The sequence below is a fragment of the Anastrepha ludens genome, chromosome 3, assembly GCF_028408465.1.
Source record: "Anastrepha ludens isolate Willacy chromosome 3, idAnaLude1.1, whole genome shotgun sequence".
NCBI classification, from domain to species: Eukaryota; Metazoa; Arthropoda; class Insecta; order Diptera; family Tephritidae; genus Anastrepha; species Anastrepha ludens.
This window is the reverse complement of record NC_071499.1, coordinates 58,859,688-58,885,645: the sequence shown is the minus strand read 5'-3', so window position 1 is coordinate 58,885,645 and position 25,958 is coordinate 58,859,688. Positions and strand designations below refer to the sequence as shown.

The following is a 25,958-nucleotide window of genomic DNA, read 5'->3' as shown; positions in this document are numbered from 1 at the left end:
TTGATTGACAGAATTTTTTGTTTTTCTTGCAATGGCTTGCGTGTATGTGGCCAAGTTGACGAATTGTTAATTTTTTTGAGATCTCGAAGAAGAGTACAGATGAGCGGGAAATTGGCAAAATTCATAATAAACACTATGCTTGGCAATTATTTTCTTTCCAGGTTCTATGTTTACCCAGCGGCGAACAACGTGAAATGAAAATCGTCAACCGATCAGCAAGTGTGTGGCAAAACGAATTTCAACGTGCTTGTGGCCCGCTTTATGTACCATATTTATGTATGTATGTATGTATGTACTCAGATCGCGTAATTTTGCTGATCTGATTCTTTCCCAGTAATTGACTGCCCTCTTCTTTTATTAATTTAACATTCTCTTGTATTTCTAGATTTACCAAGAATGAGTAAATAAATAATTATGTATGTATGTATGTACACATGTAGGCATGTAGACACCAAGCCGAAACATTTGAACTTAAATGATGACTTGCAAAAAAATAGGTTTGTTGAGTGCAAAATTTGCCGACTCATCGTGCGATTGCATTTTAGTTCCGAGTTCATATTTGCATGTATGTATGTATGCATGTATCTAGGAACATATGCACGCATTCGCGTATTCATTAATTATAGCGTATGCACGTATGTATGTAAGTAGATATGTCAACCACTTTGACAGACTACAGGTATGCCATCATTCCCAATAGATAACGACAAATTTTTGCTTCTAATCTTCATTACTATAAATGGGTTCGGTTTATTTATATTTGGTTTGATTTGATTTTTTTTAATTTTACACAAACATTTAAACATTAACTAATATAATAATGTTTATTTCCTAAACACCAAGCGAAAAGCAGTAAAAAAAATAAAGTTAATACAAAATAAAAAACAAAAAATCTATCAGAAAATTACAATAGTTAATTGTTTTTAGCTCAAATTTCGAATTGCTCATTGCCGACTCCGAACGGCAGATATAAATTTATTTTTATTTTTATGAGGAGCTTTTTCATGGCAGAAATTAACTCGGAGGTTTGCCATTGCCTGCCGGGGGGCGACCGCTGTTAGAAAAAACTTTTTCTTCATTTTGGTGTTTCACCGAGACTCGAACCTACGTTTTCTGAATTCCGAATGGTAGTCACGCACCAACCCACTCGACTATGGCGGTCGCCAGCTGCTCAAATATTAGTTCACAATTTTCGAACTTTTGAATAAGTTTGGGGGCTAAATAAAAAAATTTCAATTTTTCTAGTCAGCATCTACTTAGATTTCCAAAGGAGTTAGCACTAATATACTCGTATGTATGAATAATTTGTTAAAATTAAAAGAGTGCTCACGAAAAATTCGAAATAATCAAAACAAGCATGGCTCCAACTACCCAAAAAATGTGTTATACTCAAGAGCTCATGCCCGAAAATTTTCGAGTAATGAGTATCGAAAAGGTGTGCGGGCACTGGTTACTCATACGCCGTGGCTGTCAGTAAATGGGTGAAGAAAATCGAGAGCTCTATGTGAAATCACGTTTAGTGCTATATGCAGAAGTACAGCCTAACTGGAAAACGATTATTTTCTGCAATGACACACTGAAAAAATACACACATAGTTACATGTACATATATATGTATGTATTTACATATGTGCACTTATGCCAACTAGAAAAAAAGCTAAACTTCATTTCATGAATTTTACACTTTTTTCAATAATTTTTAATTTTCTTTAATTTTGATTATTTTCATTTTTATGTTGTGTAATAAGGTTTAATTAATAAATTTGCTAAAATTTCCTAAATATTTGGTTGAAAATAAATATAGCGAAATTAACTATAATTTACATATTAACATAAAGCAATATTGTGAAATAGAAAGTGAACGCATACCTTGTCATGTGTTTACATACATAAAAGGTGGCACAAAATAAAAAAAAAAAGTTTTGGTTTTGAATAACTTTTTTATTAAATAAAAACAAATATTTTGAGTGATGTAAATCTTTATTTTGGCTTTTGCGCGCTCCATTGCTTGCCTGTTTGTAAATACATACAGTATGCAAAATTCGTATTAGTACACCTCCTTATAAATAAAAAAAACCACGTATAATTTCAAATTAATTTTAAAACAAATGCTTGAAACCGTTTTATTTTATAGATAATTAACTAAAATAAGGCCAAATAACAAAACCGCTCACAAAGTGTATTGAATTGCAAAAAAAAAAAAATAAGAAAGAAAAAAATTAACACTTTTCACAGAAGCAAAATGCGTATTAGTACACATGTATTTTTAATGATTTAAAGAGTAAATAAAAGATAGTTCAGAAAATTAATATTTTGTAGGATACCCTCGTTGCCTTAGAACAGCAGACAATCTCTTCGGCATAGATTCCACCAATTTTTTTGTGAGATTTGGAGAAATCTTCTTCCAATCTGATTTGAGGACTTTTTTTAAATGTTCTCGGTTCCGTATTTGATGATGTTTCAGTTGCTTTTTGAAAATCGACCATAAATTTTCTATGGGATTAATATCCGGGCTTTGTGGTGGTGTTTTGAGATAATTTGGACAGTTATAAAGGAGCCATAACCTTGTATCCAACGCCGTGTGCTTAGGGTCGTTGTCTTGTTGGAATATACATTTTTTTTTGCAACCCAATTTTTTGGCACTTTTTCGTAGATTCTTATATATTTATTTATATTCGTAGATATTGCCTCGCAGTCATAATTCCATCAGTAAAATGCAACTTTCCTACTCCGTTTGCCCCGAAACATCCCCATACAATCAGAGAACCACCACCGTGCTTGAAAGAAGGTTGCAGATTTCGTTTTTGAAGGCTAGTATTACACTCTCTCCAAATTTTTATGCGTCCATCGGACATTTTTATATTAAATTTACACTCGTCCGAAAAAATTACCCTTTTCCAAAACCGCATATTTCTGTTTAAATATTGCCTGGCGAATATAACACGCTTTCTTCTATTGACCGAGCTTACATACGGTTTTCTAACCTCAGTTCTGCTTCTAAATCCCAATTTTTTTACATAATTGCGCACTGTTTGAGGTGTAACTTTGATAGAAAAGTATTTTTCTAGTTCTGCAGCTAGTGAAACTCCACTGACGGTGGGATCTTTCCTGATAAGGCGTTTCAAATAAGTCTTGTGCCTCTGTCCAAGCTTTGCCCTGTTCACATTTCGAAGCTTTTTGTCAATCCTTCCAATGTATCTATAAATTTTGACTACGTTTTGTATTGTAGTCACACTTGTCTGCAATGTTCTCGCAATTTCGCGTAAAGACTTTCCGTTTTTGTTCATATTTATTATTAATCGTTTCGTTTGATAATTCACTTACTTTAGGCGACATTGCAAACTAACTCCGCGAACTTCAACAAATGGCTACTAAAACGCAACTGCCCAAGGTTAAACATTGAATGTTTAACTCAATCGTTTCGAAAATAACGGTAAATACCAACAAATAGTTTACAAATTCAACACATACTAAGTGTACTAATACGAATTTTGCCTTCAGTAGAAATAGCTGCACTGCTACTAAAGCTATTTTTTTCAATTCTATGCAAATGTTTCGGAGTTTTTGTTATTATTCTATTTTTTTATGAATTACACTGTGCGACAGTGAAAATATACTTTTATAGAGACCTAGCACAACTTGTAGGTATAGTAAAACTAAGAAACATGGTATAGAAGAAATTTCCAATACACCCCCAAAATCTCATTTTATGGCCATAAAACCGTTTTTCAGTAGGTTGATGTGAACAATCACTCCTAACTTCGCCAATTTCCATCCGATTTCGAATTTGTTTTTTTAGTTCGAAAGAACAAAAACAAGCCTTTTTGACAGTGTGTTGACAATTTTTCTGAAATGACAACTGAAGAGACTGTAGACGGAAGTATTTGGAATTTTTTTATTTTTTCTCTATTTTTTCAACTTTGACATAATTTTTACGATATTATCCGATATTGAGGATTTTTTTTAGTACACTGCTGTTATAGTAAATTTAATTTTGCGTCGAATGAGCTATATTTGACTGTAATTGAATTAAAATTAATAGAGTTGTATGGGTTTTAAGATTTTTTCTTTTTTTTTACTACGAGATTTGGTATGCGTTTCGAAGCATGAAAATGATAACAAGTGTCATTATAAACACATACTATTTACTGGAGTATTGTGCAGTGCAGCACTGTACGGTATGGTACGGTACGGTACGGTGCAGTACACAACGGAACTGGTTCCAAACTTAAAAATGCATTGGAAACGGCCCTTTGGAGTTTAGTATGGTACGGTACATTTGTCATTCTCTTCATCAGTTTTGAATACTTCTCTGTAAGAAATTCGATCATCATCATTAATTTTAAGTCGTCATCAACTAAATTCCATTGTTTTAATCGAGAAGCGAGCGTTTCAGATTGTTTTCCCGATAGAAGTAAATCACGAGAAAGATCCTGAAAATCTGAATTTGATACAATGTGTCGTTCTGAAGACTTAGAAGCAGACGGAAAGTACTCTTCATCATCAGGTTTATTGTTATCAGTTTGATCATCATCAGCAATGAGTTGAACTTCTTTCAGTTCATGACCTGCAGTTGAGTCAATCATATCGTTCAAGACTACGGGGTTCTTAACAGTTGCAACATCAGCATACTTTATGTGCTTTCGAGTTTTATAATGATGACCGTTTACGTCCGCTTTACAAAAATAACAATCATCTGGTTTATGATAAGGCTGATGATACCACATCATCGGAGAATATTGAGAAATTCGACTTTTCTGGCAACGTTTTGACTTATATCTCTTGAATTTCAATGAAACAAACAATAAAACTTTGACGTTTTAATAAGGTTAAATTATAATAACAAACTTCTTTTGTTAATCAATGTACAGTGTGAACTTTGGTACACTTGGGAGCTTTTTCATATTTCTATTGAAAAAAAATGTGCTATAATATGTCAGATATTTTCGTAAGTTCTAACCAATTCTGTTGTATGCAGTGCAGTGTACTCTTATGTATACATATACACTCCAATAAATATTACGTATCTATAATAACGCATCAAAACACGTCCTTATTCCCATTTAGCGTAAGCTATACCTACATACCAAATTAGTAAAAAAAAAATAAAATCTTGTAACTCACACAACTCTTTTAATTTTAATTCAATTACAGTCAAATATAGCTCATTTGACGCAAAATTAAATTTACTATAACGGCAGTGTACTAAAAAAAAATCCTCAATATCGGATAATATCGTAAAAATTATGTCAAAGTTGAAAAAATAGAGAAAAAATAAAAAAATTCCAAATACTTCCGTCTACAGTCTCGTCAGTTGTCATTTCAGAAAAAATGTCAACACACTGTCAAAAAGGCTTGTTTTTGTTCTTTCGAACTAAAAAAACAAATTCGAAATCGGATGGAAATTGGCGAAGTTAGGAGTGATTGTTCACATCAACCTACTGAAAAACGGTTTTATGGCCATAAAATGAGATTTTGGGGGTGTATTGGAAATTTCTTCTATACCATGTTTCTTAGTTTTACTATACCTACAAGTTGTGCTAGGTCTCCATAAAAGTATATTTAATTTTTTTTTTTTGTCACACCGTGTTATACAATACCGCACTACGATTGAAATCAATTGCTTTAAAGTAAATTTGAAAATATACGTGGTATTTTTATTTGTAAAAGGGTGTACTAATACGAACTTTGCATACTGTATACTGCAGCGGTCTATGTCACAAGTGTTAAATATGGTTAACGTACGACGTCATTTGCAAAAATTATAAATCTTTCGTAAGGGTGTTTAATTTTGCGCCACCTTGTACATGACGGTGCAAATAAAATCTGAATTTCACAAGATTGCGTATTTTACATAATTGTTGATTTCATTACATATTTGTTGTGTGTTTGTATAAACGAACTACATAAACATACATACTTACATGCATTCATTTGTAACCTAAAGATAAGTGATAACCATTTGGCACTATGTCAGAATGACTAATGCATTTGAGTGAAAAAAGTGCCAAGCAATGCCTTCTTTTTTTAGCTCCAATTTGTTAAATGCAAATTTTTGTCTGATTAAACGTTGATTAGCATACAAGTTTAATGTCATAAAGAAGCAACTTTTTTGACGAAAAAATAAATATAAGCAACCTGCAAATGCGGGTATATATGTATGTATGTATGTGTGTAAAGAAGCGTACACTCAATTGCGGACCCTCCAAAATCAACACAATTTGTATTGTATTTCTGCACCCATGTCGAAATTAATTTTAAGAATGGATATACTATAGTTCACATTTACATCTACACACACGGACAATATTATTCACACAACAACTAATTTTCTTAAAATTTCATTCAATAAGCTGTATCTTGAGAATACATAAATGAATATAATTAAAAATGTTATTCTAAGAAAAGTCTACATATTTAAAACTAACATAACTTTACTCGATGAATAAAAAATTAACAAACTAAACACGATTCTTTATATAAAAATATTTTCGTATCTGCATAATGAGGGTAAATCAAGCGCAGAAAGTGGTCACATGGTGAATCAAAGTCGTTTTACTATTTATAGCATAATGAAACGTTTTAAATAGGAAACAAATCTTAAACGCCGAACTCAGTGATGAACGCCATATAATAAGAAAAATAAAAAAGAAACCAAAAATTACATCAACGCAAGTCCTAGTAGAAGTTCGTGAAGAGAAAACAGTTCGTAATTAATATAAAAAAATCCACTTACTTGACTTCTGGGGCGACTTTATTTTTAGCGACGAAAGTGAATTGCACATTTTTCGTTCGGATGGAAGGATTCGAAAGAAAACTTTGAGAAAACTCAATACTGAATTCGAAAAAAAGGATACAGTAAGTACAGTGAAACATGGTGGTGGGGGTGTATGTCGACAGCAGACAGAACAAATAAAAAAAAATAAAAAAATAAAAAAAAAATAAACAAATAAACAAATAAAAACAAATTAAGTAAATAAAAAAATAATGAAAATTTTCAACTTTTTATACAGAATTTAAGCGAAAAAAAAAATATATAAAAAGACACACAAAAATAATAAATAAATAAGAAAAAAAAAATTTAAAAAAAATAAGTATAGTATGTAAATAAAAAAATAATGAAAATTTTCTACTTTTTATTCAGAGTTTAAGCGAAAAAAATATATAAAAAGAAACAATAAATAGTAATAATAAATAAGAAAAATAAAATAAGTAAATAGAAAAAAAAAATTAAAATTTTCAACTTTTTATTCAAGGTTTAAGCGAAAAAAATTCTGGATATGCAGTTTTTTAGTCCGTTCAATATTTGTAAAACAAACTGCAAGTTTCAAGTGTCGATAAGTGATGAAAATACTTTGAGTTTTGTTAATTTCTCTCCCATACCCCTATTAAAAAAAAATTCGAACACATAATTCTAAAAATTCTGGCTACAAAGCTTAAAATTTTGTATTGTAATATTAGTTGGGCGTAAAAGAAATCCATTGCAAATGTATTGCAATACAAAAGAATAAAAATAGAAAAGCTTTTTCACATGTTAACCCATTGAGTGCCAAGTGGATTTGACAAAAATCTACACCGCAGCCAAAGCAAATTTTTGTTAGAAAGCGGTGTGAAAACAGCATATTGATTTCGGAGCGCTCCCAGATCTGCTTTGCTTTTGTTTTTTTATTTATTTTTTAAATGTGTGACTTCTACAGGTCGCATGATTTTGCACGAAATTACCCTTTATGACGTGACTGGAATCGTAAAAATCTTTATATCGTTATGGAAATTGGACCAAGACTTTTTGCAAATATCAGTTTAAAAAAATAATTAATCATTGGCGAGTACACTTCGGTTAAGGGGGACCTCTTATCAGTCGGCTTCAAAAAATCATTTTTTTTTTTACTACAAGCGATAGATATATTTATAGGAGAATATGCCTTCAAAATTTTATAGCGGAATTCAAAGTGATTTCGGAGTTACAGGAATGTGTACCGTCCCTCGTGTGAGTATACTGTCTACCTTCTGAAAACTTTGAAACACGTTTTCTCAAAATCATGTTTTTGAAAATGGCGTATAAGATTAAAAAAAACGACAAACGTTATCGTTTCAAACCGATAATCTATATAAAGATAATTCAAATACGCAACTAATTAACTGACAAAATTTCATTTTTTAATGTTATTTAACACCTTTTTTGAAAAAAAAGCGAAAAAAACACTTTTTATCAATAATGATTGTGTGTTCCCTTTTTTCATATTTTTATACAAGAGTAGTCTATTACATGCGGGAAAGCCTTCTGAATAAGACAATATTTTTCTTTCGTGTTTCAGGTCAAAACTACGACCGCAATCTTACACGCTGTTTTACTAGCGCGCAACGAGAAGCTGTGCGAGATCCCTCATATGACCGCCATTTTTTTTTTTTTTTTATTTATGTTAAAAATTGTTTATTACTCTTCAATCATGGCTTCAAATAAATGCAAAAGATTATTCCTGTGTGTCACTTTTTTCGCCTCGAAAAAAAATTGAGAAAAAACACCTTTTTTTGAAGCCACTGATGAGAGGCCCCCCTTAAGTGTTTGGCCAAGCTCCTTTTCCTATTCGTGGTACGCTTTCTGATGTTGTTCCAAATAATTTTTAGCCGATTTCGAACGGCAAATGGTTTTTATGAAGATCTTTTTCATTGCAGAAATGCACTCGGAGGTTTGCTATTGCCTATCGAGAGGCGACCGCTGTTAGAATGGTAGTCTCGCACCAACCCATTCGGTTTTATTCAGTTTACTCCAATAAAATTAAAAAAATCCAGGTAGTATCGCAGGTGAAACAACTCCCCCTGTCGCACGCTTTCGCGTCACCAAGAAATATTAGGTGCCGCATAGAAACGTGCGGCATGGCCTCAATGTGCTTAAAATAAATAGTCCGAATGTAGCACTCTCTATTCCTGAAACATTTTATTTTCAAATTTTGAAGATTATTTCAGTTTCTACCTACAGTGTCTGCTATATTTATACCTACATATACATACATGCATAAATGTTTGTGGTTGCAAGAAAACATAATAAGCGATTTGATAAGCATTCAGACTCACATTTTACTCGTTTTTTTGCACACAAAAAAGTAGCAGTTTTATGTATATGACGGACTTTTTTTTTTTTAAATAAAATAAGTAATTGACATGTTTTTTGTATTCTGGTCACGATTATATCACGTTGTCTTATCGCTTCGCAGAGAAAGAAATAATAATTGGCGGCAAGGTGAATGAAAATATAGTTTGAATAGTTCTGGCGTATATGTATGTATGTGTGTGTGCATAGGATGTGCTTAGGTCTATATATAAATATGCATACATGAATGTAGGCGGTGCCGTATCAAAATATTGCACAGTTGCTACGCATGAAAAGCATGGAACTAAAATAAATATATAAAGTCCACATTTTCAAAGCGTTTACGAATTTAATATTGAAAATGTGAGCGTAAATTATCACCCAAATATATTTGAATATACATACATACATATTTATGTGTATGTGAACTTTCTGTGGAACACCCTATATGATGTTAGAAGGCTTTGCTTTTTATCAATAAATCTTGATTTAACTTGAAATAATGAATGAATGAATAATTTATTTTAATTAAGTTTCATTAAAATGGATTCCTAAGCAAAGACTCTGTAATGAGTAATGGCCTAAATATTGCATTTGAAAGCAGAAACTCACGCTTTGGTCCCACCAGGGCACCTAATTTGTTCTTCCATGCGTAATTCGTTATACAAAAATTTTGAGAGCTCATTTGTAAATAATTTAGTCTTATTCCCTAATTTTTATCAGAAGTTTATCGAAATTAGCTGTCAAATCAACACGAAAGAGTAAACCAAAAACGCTTCTACGGTAGTCGGTTCTACGTTACCGGACGAACCGGATTTATAACCGGCCAAGGACTGACACTCTACCAGCATTCCCTGTGTAAGTATGAGGAATGTTTATGCTGTTACAACAACAATTGACAACAGTAAACTAAAACAAAATTAGCTAACGTTGACCATTATCATCGTCATCGTTTCCTGTATCTTCCATTGGAGCACAGGGCCTCAGATCTGGGTCGCGAATGCAGAGCTGTAAGACAGGAAGGATAACAGGTTACGGATAATGAAAGGATTTAGATATAAAGGTAAGCTGTTAATAACGACGCAGCAGTCCCGAGCAACAGCGTTCAGCTCTAGGAGGGGAGGGTCTCCAAGAGGTGGTCGTCTTCGCCCAACTCATCTAACTGTAGGCCCAGAAAACGTGCTGTTTCGACAGGTTGAGTCCAGTGGGAGACGAGTGTTAGGTGATTAGGACACGTAAATAGACGGTTGGGCCAAAGTTATGCGGGTCTCGCGAGTCAGCTGAAGCTCTTTGTCTGCAATAGGTGGTGGTTGAACTCCGATAACCGCATCCGAGAGTCGGAAGTTTAAGAAGATGGTAAGGGTCTTCCGATGAATGTCGTTTAATGTTTGCCTGTATACTGTCCGGTCCAGTAGTTGTAATTGTGTTTTGTCCTGGATCTCGTTAGTGTAGTCGAAGAGATGCCTCCTGACGTGCCTGGGTGGTAGCTCAGATTCTAGCAAATGTCTGCAGCGGTGATACCTTAACTAGGAGCATTGATGGCTCTTTGTGTAGGTGTTGTAGGGGAGACATCAGGAGGCATCCCGTAGCTGTCCTTATTGCAGTATTTTGACATGTTTGTAGCATAATCCACAGCGAATCACTGGTGCCAGGCCACCAAACAGGCGCAGCATAATTCAGAATCGGCCGACCAATTGCTTTAAATGTCGCCAGTAACATTTCTTTGTCTTTGCCCCAAGTACTGCCGGCAAGCATTTTTGCGAGTATCAATTGCGCAACCTCAGTGAGATTTTGTATTGCACCGAACTCCTTATAAAACCAGAATGCCTATATTTCTGCTAGCTTCATAACGAGCGTATTGGCGCCACTCACTAACCAGTGATGCTAATAATCTGTGTTTTCTGAGAAGTCTACTGCCAATATGTGTGTAGCCATTAAAGAGCGCTTTGTGTTCATAACTATCGCGCGAAATATATCAACTTGGATAAGTGTTAATTTGAATATGGCCCAAAACGTCAAGATTGGAAAGTCTCCAAGGCGTAATTGTGTATCGAAAAATCCCACTGCAGCTTGCACTCCGGATTTTGGAGGTGTAAAATTCAGGTAACGAGTTCCACTATAGCGGAAACTTTGAATAAGAAGCAAAAATATGTAGTTAAATTTGAATAATGGGAGCAAAAAAAATATATTGTGAAGAAAATCATTTGTTGATGTTGCTGAACATCTCAAGAATTGTGGAGGAATCCAAATTCTATTTTTGTCTCTTCAACTGCTCTACTATTTCTAATAGTTTGTGGCTGTTTTTCCGGCAGCCACGCAACTCATTTATCTTCATGACACATGCATGTTTCTATTAGGGTCCTTTCGCTAGGCTGCTGCAATTTGCTGGCACTTCTTCTTATTGCTCGAAAATGGAAGGAATAAATTATGTAAGATCTTAGGTTTAAATTCCTTTCTTCTCTATCACAGATAGTCACAACAAATAATAATAATAAGCAAAGAGCAAGAACAAGAGGTATAGCTGTCAAAGTGAATTACGAACGAGCCGTGGAAACAGGGTGATGTGTGAATTAGGTGCCGTATTTAAAAGGTAGAAAGACCTAAGCTTATTTAAGTTGTTTATCAAAAATCCACAGATATTTAGTATGCTTGCCGGTAAATTTATAATAATATCTAAAATTGATTAAAAATTGCAGTGAAAAGTATACATTTGCAATGTGTTTGCTTTCAATATTTGGCGCCAATAGTTAAAATTATTTCATATGACAACCTCCAATGCACGGCCAAAATTTGTAAATAAAAATTTAATAAAGACTAGATATGTATGTGTGGATGTGTACGTACATATGTATGTTACATGTTCATGAAGATAAATGAGTGACTACAGATCTTTGAGTATCTAATTTTTCGTATTTACTTCTTAGAGACGCTTTCTCAATGTCTACATAAATACTATACGTCACACATAAAATTAAAAATAAGTGGAACGAGTCTGGGCGGAACAGAATTTTGTAAATGCACCTGGCGCAGGTTTTTGGTGAAAAGCTGATTGTAACATTTATATTTCCAATTTATAGACCCTGAAATATAATACATACAATGCAATAAGTTTGTATCTCTGCTAATAATTATCGATATTTCTGCTGGCAACTCGATTCTTAAAAAGAAAGATGGCATGAGAGAAAAAATAAGAGCATTAAAATGTTTACTATGGGAAATTAGTTGCTGATGTGTGAATTTGTTTCATTTTTGAGAAAATCTAAAACTGGGTAAATCTTTAAATAATGCAGTATTGCAAAACGCAAGTTCTTGTGAATGCATTCGAAAAATAAAAAATCATTAAAATACGCAATAATCATTTCATTTGTAGCAACTAGAGTATTGAACGGTCAAGAATGAAATATAAGAATGCAGAATGTCCAGCAAGGAGAAATATGAAACATTTACTAATAGACTTGTAATAAAGTGGAAGTTGTGAATACATCCGAAAAATAAAGACAGTTAAAATAATAAAGTAACATTTCAACTGCAGCAACAACAGAAAATATTAAGGGGACCAGGTGGTCTAGAAATTTCAAAAAATCGATTTTTTGGTTTTTCGATATTTCGAAAGTATAGTATCTTTAGAATATACTGTGAAATTTTCATGCGGAAGCTCCTAATATTATAGCTTCTACAGCCCATTAACTAGGTAGAGAGCGGTCCGCGCGCTTCTGTACCTCAAACTATAAACTCATTTATCGCGAAACGACTTTTTTCGGCACGACGGGGATGAAAACAAAAAAACTATTCAACCGAATCACTTGAAATTTGGATATGTTGTTCACAACATGTATCGCTATCGTCGGAACTAGAATCATAATTTTATTTAAATAATTTCCAATTTTTTAAACTAAAAAACTAGTGAAAAAACCCGGTTTTACGAACTTTTTTTTTCAAAAGTGCGTCATTTTGTCAATTTTTCATTTTTTTGATTTGTTCTAGTTCCGACCATAACTGCACTCTTTCTGATTAAGGGGTTATATACCTTGTGTTTTTCAAAAAAATCAAAATAAATTTTATTTCTTTATCGTAAAGTACAATCCCTTGAGAACATTTTCCAAAAATTTCATAGAGATCTGAGCAATAGATCGAAAGTTACAGCGTTTTAAATTGTGCGTCGTCACGTCCTGAGCGTACGGCCTCATGCGGCGCTTGAAACTTTAAACGCGATTATCTCAAAAACGTGTTTTTCCAAAAATGCTTTTGCGGTGGACGCGATTGCAAAAAAAGTATTCAACCGATTTTTATAATTTTTTTTTTAAATTGTTCGTAATTGATGTCGCCTCTTAGTGAACGATCAACTTTTTATGTATAAATTTTTATTTTGCAGATATGAATTTTTTAATGCCAATTTTAGGACTGTAGAAGTGGAGTTTTTTAAAAACATGTTCCTATTTTCACAAAAATCAAAATATTTAATATATTGATCGTTCACTAAGAAGATATAACCCTATACTAATGAAATCTTTTCGATTTTTTGATTTCAGTTGACTTGGTGGACTTGAATCGTGTCCACCGCAAGCCTCTTCCAAAAAAAGGGTCTTGGGGGAAAACGCCATAACTCCGCCATTTTTAAATATTTTTACACAAACAAAGCCTTTTTTTTTTCTTTAAACATTGTAATATCCAATAATAAAAACTTTTATACAATAAAATTATTGCTACATCTCTTTAAAAAAAAACCCAACTTTCGCTAATTTCACCGGACCACAAGGTATATAACCCCTTAAGAATCTTCTTGAATTTTGTGTTTCAGATGAGTAGAAGTCTCGAAATCATCTACGCCGTCCGGGTTCGATTTTTCGAGAGGGTCATATTCAGCGGCATTTTTATAATAATAAATATTGTTTCAAAAGTAAAAAAAAAATTTTTTTGTATGCTCAATAAACGTACTAATAAGCCCGAAAAGTTGAAACATCGTTTTTTAAATTTTTAATGGCAAAAAAAAAATCGTTAAAATAGGTGAAATTTTCGTGCTCTAGACCACCGGGTACCCTTAAAAGGTCAAGAAAGACATATAAAAATGCATAATGTCAAACAAGGAGAAATGTGAGAAATATACTCAAACAAAAAATCAAGGTGTATCTATAGAGATGGTGTGATTAGAGAAGTTGATTTCCTCTTCTTCCATTCGCCTTTAATTCAGAAATAATAATAAAATGGAATGACGGAAAGTTGTTGTGGTGTTGTGAATGTGCGACAAACTAATCTATTTTCATTCATTCCATTCCTCTATTCTTTTTCCCTTGAAAGTTCTAATTTAAATAAAGTTGTTGTTGCTCGAATGCTACCACCTTGAACAGATTCGGCTTGAAAAAATTGTAACAAAGTGGAGGTCAAAGAAACACAGAATAAAATAGGAAAGCAAGTGTGTAGGAAAAATCGTATTTAAATTTTTTTTTTACAGTTTTAGTTTCAGTTACATTTCACAGATCATCTGATTCTTTCCCGGCTTGGGAATCGTCCATGATCAGCTAATCATCTCGTTTCCGCGACAGTCGGTTCTCCGTAACAGGGACGACTCGGATTTATTCCAGCCTAGGATTGCCACTCCGGCACTTTTGTGGAATATTTATGTTGCTACAACAACAACAACAACAACAGCAGCAGAGGTCATCAGCAATTAAACCAAAGATTCCATAGTGTATATGGGATATACAATTGCTCATAAAATTGGGCGTACACCACAAGAAATTTAAAACTTTGATAGGCAGAACTAAATATTTTTAATGAATTCCATTTAATAGTAACATAAGTCCCGATTTACACAGAAAACATTTAGAAGGGAAACATTTTGTTCCTGGCAGAAGGACGGACGGCGAAGAGAAAGGGGTTATTGTGTGCCGTACTGGCGACACGCTTTGTCTTTCTTATTCATATCGCCCAACTTAAAGAAGTAAACGTCAAAAGTAACGAATGTTGCCGAAAACAAATTTGTCCGTGTGATCGCGAAGGAAACATTAAAAGAGAATTTACAGTGTCGCTCTTCCAGATGTCTCCATGTGTAAATCGGGACTAACACGTAAAAATTAAAAAAAAAAATTTTCCAAAAAAAAAAAATGTATGCAAAAACAAAAAAAAAAAACTTAATGCAAAATAAAAACCTAAAAATAAATATCCCAAAATCGAGTATGCATGCACAGACAACTTACATAGATTCTTATCCAAATCTTAGGGCGATTTCGTTTCTCCCAAAAGATATTTATTGCCTTTTATGTGCTCTCTCGTATTTTTTATTCGAATCTAAAATAAGTTTAATCCGGCAAATTCTGTATTGTACTCGATTGTAAAAATACCACATTTCAGTTCACGAAGGCAAAGGAGACAAATTTGCTGCCTTGAGAAGCTTTCTTAGGGGAGCTGGTAGCCTTGAAAATTGACTAGTTAAAACATAAAAATTGAGAAATGTGTGTGCAAGGCAAAGAAAAAACAGACTTTTTGCAAATTGGCTATAAAACTGCATACCCGAAATTTTTCTAAAAATTCTGTTTAAAAAGTTTCTTGGAATCGTAAAAACAAATGAGCATCGAAGTGATTTTTGATTTCTCCAAACGCGATTTTTTGGGTGGTGGCTCGTCTGGGGCCATCCATTCGGCACTTTGACGCTTAGTTTCAGGTTGATGTTGGAAACACAACGTTTCATCAACAGTTAAAATGTTGTAAAGGGAGTTATCGTCTTTTCTTGCCTCTTTAATAAGGTATTTCGAATGTTGAATTTTGAGCAATTTTTGGTCCTCAGTTAACTTGTGCGGAATGGAACGTGCGCAGACCCAAATGATCAGTTAAAATACGATAAATCGATGTTTTGGAGATGTTCAACTCCGATTCCATGAATTTCAACGATGGTTTTGGTTCATTTTTGATAAATTTACAAACAATTTCGATGGAGTTTTCGGTGATACCTGATTTTAGGCGGCCCGTATGTTCATTGCCATTTATGCCTCACAACCATCTCTGAAACGTGTAAACCACTCATGAACTCTGGCACGAGATAGACAATTACAGCCATGATTTTTTTTGTAAAATTTGTACCGATGATACAAACATATTGACACTTTAGACACAATAACTTCGCTTCCACTGCACCGAGTGCCACCAAGCTTTCACTGGAAGACAGCAGGGATGTAAGTAACTTCCAACGCACTAACTCATTAAAAAGATGGCGCCATCAAAAACATTTTTATGACGCCAGTCTTGTTTATTTTGGACTTTACCTTGTATATCAATAAGAAATGACATGCAGGTCTGGGTTGCATTAAACGTCTTAAAAATTTGAAATATTTGCTCGTACATTTATTTTGCAAGTAAGCAACTTGCGCTCCCGCAGCACGACGATTGAGACGATCTGGGTAAGCTCTGTGTTTTGAATTTCTCTGGAGTGCTTCTGAGCATTAAAGTGCCATTCAGCAGCGATTGCACTGCATTTTTTTAAATAAGGTGAACTAACCACGATATTACACTTAATTGCATTTTTTTTTTTTGTAGATAGAAAATATTTGCAGCTGTCAGATGTTGGAAAAATGGTATGCGGCCATCCCACCGAGAGAAAGGAAAATGTTAATATGGTGGTAATTGTAGCTTGTGCTAAAAAATTTGCTATGAAAAAATATGTACATACAGCCATAGTCAAAAGTATTCGCACAAAGCTGAAATTTCGCATAAATTCAAGAGCTTGCTTTAATGTGAAATATGCCGTTGTTGTCTTTGAATTTGCACTAGTTATCTCAAGAATGATAGAAACAAGAGAGAGTGCGTGACGTCACTTTTGCCATGTTGTGCAGTGTTGCCAACCATTTGCTCTTCGCAATAAATTTAGAGGTTTTTTATATATCAAAATGCGAAAATTGTTAAGTTGGTGTTTGTTTACTATTTTTAATTTAAAGCTACCGAAACTATAAGTTAAAAAAAAACTTTATTATTAAACAAAGGAATGTTAAAAAAGGTCACTCTGAGAAGATTTTTGTGTTAATGAAAATTTGTTGGTAAGCAACAAAATACCAGAAAATACTGAAGAAACCATAACGACATTTTTACAAAAAGAGTACCTTATCTTGTTACATAACCTCAAATATAACAAAAACTTCATAAATAAAATTGTACATAACTATAACACAATTATTTAAAAAAACGCACATTTTAAAGACAATTTGTCACGCATACAAAGTTCTTTAAGTAATTCAATAAAAATTTGATGTTTTATTTTCTTTAAATTGGCATTTTAGTGCGTTTTTATATCCAAAGCTAGGCAACACTGCAGTGGCGAGACAGAGATTCGACTGCTGAAAGCAGAAGAACACCAACAACAACTGCAATCGCGGGCAATGCGACCAGATGTTTAAAAAAAGTAAAGCTAAATAAAACTGAGTGAATTATTGAACTACATATTTAAAAAAATGTATATTTTACAAAATTATAAACATTACTTTTAATTAGAACAGGATAGAAAACTGAGTGAATTATTGAACTATTTAAAAAAAATTTATATTTTACAAAATTATAAACATTACTTTTAATTAGAACAGGCTAGAAAAATGTTATGAAGAAGGAACTAAGACTCCAAAACTAAATAACAAAAAAAATCCTAAATCAAGTTACGAAAATGGTAATCTGGCCATAATGGTGCTAAAACGATGTAATTCATTGTCAAATTCGCTGAGAACAAAGTAACGGTACCACGATAGGCGTCATCTCATTATTCTTTCCATCATGTAGTTATCTTTGCCTACTCTATGATTAAATATAATATTTCAACAACAACATTTTTCAATACAGTTGTTTAACAACAACAAGCAGAGGCTTTCTAGTAAACATTGTGAATACTTTTGAGTAAATACTTCTGACTATGGCTGTATGTACATATTTGTAGCTTTCAAATTAAAAAAAACAAAAAATTATTTTCACATTGCGAAATTATAATTCAACTCAATTCGATTTTGCTCAATTACGGTGGTTGGCAAGGTTTTGCCTATAGAAGTAATAGGCAAGAAAGTTGATTTAAGGGGTTATCTACAGTTAGAAGGCCGAAAAAAGCGAATTTTCCAGAGGTTATACAGGTGAAAAACGGTAAACTCAAAAGTGGTATAAGAAGTACGTAAATTTTCATCGTCGTATAAATGTTTTTATATATAAATACGTATATATGTATGTACTTATGTTTAGAATAAGTCGAAATACAAACGTACATTCATATGAAAGTTTAATAACCGCAAGTGTACATACCCATAAATATGTATCTACACATACATATATCTACGTTGTTATATGAAACTTAAAGTCGGTAATCAGCATTAACACCTTTTTAAATTAAAAAACAAACCGTGCTCGGATGCCGCGTTTAGTGAACGGCTCGTTTGCCTACGATTAGTCACTTCATTTTTGTTATCGAACTCAAAATTCTCAACATATCTCAATTTAATTACGCCCTAATAACTTTTGTTAAACCAGCTGTTTTGATTGTAACAAAATACGTCAATCAAAGTTAATGTTAATGTTTGAAGTAAATGTCTTGGCAAAGAAATAAATCAAATATCATATTGACGTCTGCGGTAAACGTTTTCAAAACAAATATTTTCCTTGATTTTAGAGCTGCTGCAACAAATGGCAAAAACATGTTGTTATTATAAGTTTTGGGGGTAAAATATGGCCATCATACAATTACGCATTACCTTGACATTAAATCGGTACTTCGTTTCTGTTCCTACAAGCATCTTATTTAGAGTCTAGGTATGACCTTCTAACCTCTTACCAAAGCATTAATAAATCGCTTAACAAAGGTCCGGTGTCTACAAATCATGCTTTTGGCAGTGAAACCAGTTTTTATGCGCAACACATCTGTACGTTCATATTTGCTTCTTTGAAAAATTATAACGCGAAAGTAATAAGAGACAGAATAAGAAAATATCTGCAAAAAATTACATGCAATGCCACGATTCAATACAGTAGAAGCCCGATAAGTGCAATACCGATAACTGCAATTTCGCGGAAAGTACAATTCGATTTTGAGTCCATAGAAAACTCGAAAAGAGCAATAAAAAATTGCAATTTTCGGGCGCAAAAGAATTCTTGTTCGAAGAAATTTTTTACTTAATATGGCAATGCACAGTTATGGTTCTCCGAATTATTGCGACCAAAAACACTGTTCTCAAGCTTTGTGATTTTTGATTTTTACAAATAACTGTAAAATTGTAGCGCTGATATCATAAAATATGGCATCGAATCGTTTGTGACATTCAACACGCGTTAGTTTCAAGCTGGTTCTTGAACACAAACAATCGTTCGGAGTTTGAATCATTTTTTTTTTTTGCTTTCATCAAATAAAATCATGGGAAAAGTGAAAAAGAATCTACATTTTCTTACATTGAAAGAAAGAGATGAGATTCTCGAAAAAAATTGAAAAAGGCGTTAAACAAAGAGATCGTGCATTCGAATACAAAGTTGATTGCGCAACGATTTGCCGAATAAAAAAACAATCCCGTTCATTAAAAGAAAATGCATACAATTCATTTTCACTTGGAAATAAACGGAAAACTTTGCGGTTTGGCAATCATCCAGAGCTCGAGAAGCGTTTGCACCAGTTTTTCATGAATTAGCGGCGACGAAATGCTCCTGTTTCTAGCTTGATATTGAAAAGCAAAGCATTCAAAATATTTGATGGAATAAAAAAGGATGGAGAACAATTCAATGCAAGTGATGGATGGTTTTCGCGATTCAAGAAACGCTTCGGACTTCGCTATTTGACTGTGACTGGTGAATCATTATCTTGTGATCCAGAAGCCATTGAGTCATTTAAGGAAAAATTTACGGCGAAAATCGCTGAAAAAGGATATGTAACATCACAAATATATAATGCTGATGAAACGGGGCTCTTTTGGAAACTTTTGCCAAATAAAACCTACGTTTCGAAAGATGAAAAGAGTGCTCCAGGCAACAAAGTTTCAAAAGATCGAATCAGTGTTCTTTTGTATGCAAATGGTGATGGCAGTCACAAAATAAAACCATTAACGATCTTCAAATCTATGAATCCGCGTTGTTTTAAAAATTTTCGTCTACCGGTGAATTATGCTAGCAACAAGACTGCTTGGATGACGCGAGATATTTTCAAAAAGTGGCTCTTTGATAATTTTGTCGCAGAAGTGAAAAAATTCGCCAAAGAAAATGATGTTCCACCCAAAGCATTACTCTTGCTGGATCAAGCCCCATCTCATCCGCCCGAAGAAGAATTAGTTTGTGGTGAGATCGAAGTGATGTATTTTCCGGCCAATTGCACAGCGATTTTACAGCCAATGAATCAAGGTGTTATTAACTTGACAAAAATTCAATACAAAACATTGCTAATGGAAACCATAATTAGTGAAAAAGATTCTTCATTACATGAACTATTGAAGAAAATTGATTTGAAAACCGCCGGGTTCATGTTGAGCCAAGCATGGGGGAAATTGCTCCCTGAAACGATCGCTAAATGCTGGAAAGGCGTATTGGGTACAAGCCCAACAGTTGTCGCGATTATTGAATCTAATCCAGACGATATGCCTTTGGATATCGAAATTGACGACCCCCTTCTTGTTGGAGGATTAGAACGGTTAAATGAGATGGGCGAAAACTATGTGGGTGAAGCAGACACAGATGAAATCCGCAATTGGGTTTTGGAATTAGGAATAGATGAAGGTGATAGTGAAGCAAATGAACCCGAAGATACTACTCAAGAAGAAACAACCGAAAAAGTCCAGCATGAATCAATTTTTGGTTGTGTCAATACAATTTTGAAATGGGGGGAACAGAACGATGTACTGTCATTCAATCAGATCGCTTGTTTGCATGACAGCCGATCAAAAGCACTTGAAAAGTGTTACGAGAAAACGCAATCGAAAATAACAAAGTTTATCAAAAAAAAAATAATAGAACTTTGGAGCACACACTCATATGTCCATCCGCATTGATCTCTTTGTATTAATTTCAATAAATATATGTTCATTTTTCTTGAATATCGACCTTTTGAGATCATTAATTGCATTGAATAGAGTTAAAATATTTTTCCCTAGGTATTCCTCGATCCACAGGAGAAATTCGCAAAAGTGCAATTTTTCGCTAAGTGCAATCATTGCTGAAATTTTCCAATTGTACTTATCGGGCTTCTCCTATATGTGGAAATAAATTTTTATTTTAACGCGTACTCGAGTATGAAACTAGCGTATTCTTGTAAAAAAACGAAATCGTATAAAAAGAGTTATTTATAATTCACTAAAGAATTTGTTTCTAATTTAAACGCTTCGTACGTGCCTCGTAAAATCTTACTCATTTTGCTCATAAAATATTGAAAATCGTGTTAAAACAAAACAATTCGTGTAAAAAAAAATAATTTTTTTTTAAAACAAAACAATTCGTGTAAAAAAAAGATTTTTTTTTATTTTTAACTCGAGTTAAATTAAATTCGTGTAAAAAGATTATATAAGTATCTCTCCAGAAAGATCAGGTTAATTTTAATTTATATTTTAAAACTTATCAAATATGTGATAATCAAAAAAAAGGAGAAAGGTTGTGTTTATACCTTCGAAAATATTTAAAGCTGAAAATAAAATGTAGGAATATTTAATAAAAATATAAAACGCATTTCTTATTTGATTTGCATTATCACTTTTTTCGTAGGGTAAAAGTTATTCCTATATTTTATATGTATGGATGTCCACCAGTGTTCAACATACATAATAGGAGAGTGGCGAATTACTATTTAAAATTTTTTTTTTTTTTAATTTTAACTTTTTTTTTAATTTTAACTATTTTTTCTAATTTAACTTTTTTTAATTTTAACTATTTTTTTATATTTATGAATTGTTTTATATAATATTTAACTATTTTTTTATATTTAACTTTTTTTTTTGTTTTATATTTATTTAATATATTTTTTTATATTTAACTTTTTTTTTAATTTTAACTATTTTTTATATTTCCTTTTTTTTAATTTAAACTATTTTTTTATATTTAATTTATTTTTTTAAGCTTTTATATAAAACCTACAACAAAAACTATAAAACTCAAAGCTGCAAACTTTGTACACAATTCAGACAAATTACAAACATAAATTTTCAGAAAAATTCTGAGTATGCAGTTTTATAGCCTATCTAATTTTAGTATAAAAAGTGCAAATTTTAAGTGGTTGATTACAGTTGATTTTTAACTTTTTTTTTCGCTGAGGTTTTGAACATTTTGTTCTATATAAAACATCCCATTTATTCGAACATGTGCTTTACGGGATCGTCATATTTCAAACTTCGTTTGGAATCAGATGCTTTAAATTCGAAGTTCCTTTTCAAAAGAAAATTAAATTTTAGGAAGCTACCTTGGCGCTTAACTCGTTAGAATATGAAATAGAAATATGTTAAAAGCACGTCCAAAGTCGAAAAGTCTGGCCAGACCCGGGTGCCCAACGGAGCGTTCAGAAGATTTCAGCAATTAACGCCTTAATTTTTATTCAATTTACCGTACACAAATTCAATATTTATTGGCATTAAATTTTTGTCAGATTCTATATGCCCGTGTGAACGAAACAAAGCATTAGAAAAGAACAAAATAAATAAAGAACAAAAAAAAAACGAAATGGTATTAAAACCAAATAGAGAATATATAAAGCAATGAATTTTCAATGATGTTTTAATAATCAATCTATGCCCGTTTTACAACTCCACTCTGAGTATAAATCACATCCTGTCTTCATGCCCCAACCTTGCATCGACTAAACATCATTACTTTCGCAACATTGACCCTCTTGAAATATTAAAAAATCCAACCGAAGCCAATATATCTATATTATATTATATAACTATTTCAAAGATACTGATCTACTTCGTCGGATCTAATCGAGCCATAATCAGCCTGCCAGCCGAAAGCCTCCGATGCTAGCGCTGCACTACTTTCAGTTTGTATAATAATTTTTTTGTTATGTAAACGTTTATAAAATAAAATAAAAATAAAATAATCAGTTTCGTTTGAAAATGAAACTCTCTATAGCACCAAATCCCAACAGGAAGAGACTCTGATGGCAAGTGAAGTCGGGGATGAAGTCGTTGGACCCGACTTTTTGGAAGAGCGAGCGGAGAAGCACATTGGGCTGCGGAAGAACACAGCTGCAACTAACCTTCAAAAAAAGATTAATTGATTGAAGATAATAAAATACGTTTTTAAATAAATGGGTTTTCTCCATTTTACTTTTCATTTTCGAAATTTTTCCCAAACCAAATCACGCTAAATGTAAGTTGCTGAATTATAAGTTAATACATACAATATATTACTGACACCACCAATAAACTACCAACAACATGACCACACACCTACAAATAATTTCCCTCAGGTGAAAGCTACAAAACAGCAACACAATCCGAAAAACTGGTGAAAAAAAAATTAGGCTTTGGGTGATATGTAACAACAAAACCTGGAAAACTGGTCGGAAAAAAGAACTTAAGCTATGAAGGTTTTCAAACAAATTCAGAAAAACAAATTTAGAAAAATTTAAGAGGTGAACAATATGTTTGAATAAAATGCGAATTAAATAAGGGGTTATATTTAATAACTTAAAAATCAAGTCACAAACACTAGGAGATCAAGGATTTGACTTGATTTTGACTTCTATATGTACCATATGTGTGACCATCAAACTCAGTAGCGTTCCCACGACAGTCGGTTCTACGTAACCGGATTTATAACCGAACAAGGATGTCACCTCAACAGCATTCCCCGTATATGTATGTAGTGGAATATTTATGTTGCTACAATAACAACAACATATTTTAATCGCGTCTTCCATCACTTTCATAAATGAGAGAGGTGTTGGAGAATCTCGTTCTGATGCGGATCGTGGTAAGGTGCTCGATGTACTTGGAGTGAACGAAAGTACTTCGTGGGGGGTTGGCCTATACCTGTATGGTAGATTTCAACACAGTCACCCAATTTGTTTTTTTTTTTCAACATTATTAAAACGTATGCTTAAGCTCAGACTATAAATCATTAAATATGTATTGCATTTACAAGTAGAATGCGCTCAGCCGACTTAAGTTGTTTTGCCAAATGTCTACAAATATACATATGTATATGCATACATACGTATGCATGTATGTATGTATGTGCACATAGAAATTTTCAGTAGCATGCACACAACAAAATAAGAAGAAATTGAAATCAAAACGAATGTCAAGGTTAAGCTGATTTACTCGATTCGACGCTGGTACATTCAATACTTGACCAACGCCAGATGACGAATGCCGCAAACGTATTTATAGTCACTTTTCATGGGAATACCGGCATGTAGGCAATAATTACGTATTTCATACCAATTACATAGTTGATATATGTGGATATGTATGTACTTTTAAGTAAATAGGCACTGAAAACGGGGCACGATTTTAATAATTTAACGCACTAGTAAAAATAAGCTTTTTAATAAGTCTAAGTACCTAGTATTGATTTTTCTATACCATTTGAAATGTTGACATGCAAAGTGCATATGCACGTACACACAGACATATCTAAGCAATAACGTTTGGCTTTGCAACTTTAAATATTCATATTTACATGAATGTATCTACACATATAACTGAATTATTAAAGGCACATGTATATGTATGTATGAATGTGTTATCCATCACCTCATCCTTCCAATACAAATATTTTCACATACCTTTCAATTTGTAAGTGCCGATAATTTCTGTTCAAATTACTTAGGCCGCAATATTTTCACCCACTGCTGTACACTTGTAACAAATTATGATATATCCAGTGATCTGATATATGATATATCCAGTTATCACGCACGTGTGTGTAGTACTTGTAAATTTTATTGTCACAAAACTCTCAACTGCAGGCCAACTCGAAGCAGCAAGCGCTTATTGTGTAATTAATTGTTTTCCCGATTTGACAGACTGGAAGGCAGTTTTCGTGCTTTACTTCTATATGTGGTCGACTCTTGTAATGTATAAACAATTCGCCTCTTTTTAATTCTTAGGGAACTTTAGTGAATCTACCCGTGTTTGTTTTCACTAGATACGTGCTTCCGTTTCGTTTTCTATGTTTCTCCAAAAAATCTTTCAAGATCGTAAATGAATGATTGCCTTTTAATACGTTTTTCTTATTTATATACGCGACTATAGATTTGTAATTATATTATCATTAGTGCTATTTCAATACTCGCATTAATTTTCTATGCAGGAATCATACGTTTATAGATATCCACTGTATGACCTCATTCACTCTTCAGTACGTAGACAGGAGTATTTCTCTTGGGTGGCTATCACTGTACAGAAATTTATCAACCGAAACTTTTGTTGTCGGCTCCACAGAAGGGGATGGTTCGTGACAACTAGAATAGCCGATTGTCCACAACAAATCCAAAAGAATTATTCAAATACACATGAACACAGTGATTTGACTGAATGACGGCGCTAGTAGTCTCTGATGCCCTTTTTCAAATAGATTTTATAATTACGTATAAGTATTACATTCCCACTGCAATTTTTCCACTCCCTATTTTATTTGGATTGCTTTTTTCGCCTTAGATTCTCATTTATCGCGTGTATGATTTTACACTATCCGATTTCCGCACTTCACAATTCTTTCAAATTCTCAAGTTTATGAAGCACGTTGTTCGATTGCTTCTCTATTTATGCAATTGTGCGATGCCCACTGCAAAGGTTTTATATATTTTTAATTTCACCGCATGCAAGTCGTCGTTGAAACTTCCGCCGACTGCAGCCGCTGCCGAAATAATAAATTTTCTGGCATTTTGTTTTGTTATTGACATTCTCATAGTGCTGCCACGTTGGGGAATAAATTAAGGCTATTTTAT

The 25,958-nt window shown here is 33.1% G+C and overlaps 1 protein-coding gene across 1 annotated transcript in view; it reads right to left on the bottom strand.

Annotated features, from left to right (window-relative positions):
• The window catches only part of LOC128858046 (glutamate--cysteine ligase), a 56,822-nt gene extending 30,950 nt beyond the window's left edge, over positions 1 to 25,872 (bottom strand). The window contains exon 1 of the mRNA XM_054093975.1: positions 24,795 to 25,872. The gene's annotated coding sequence lies outside the window, so the exon portion shown is untranslated. The remainder of the gene's footprint in view (positions 1 to 24,794) is intronic.
• Between the last annotated feature and the right edge of the window lie 86 nt (positions 25,873 to 25,958).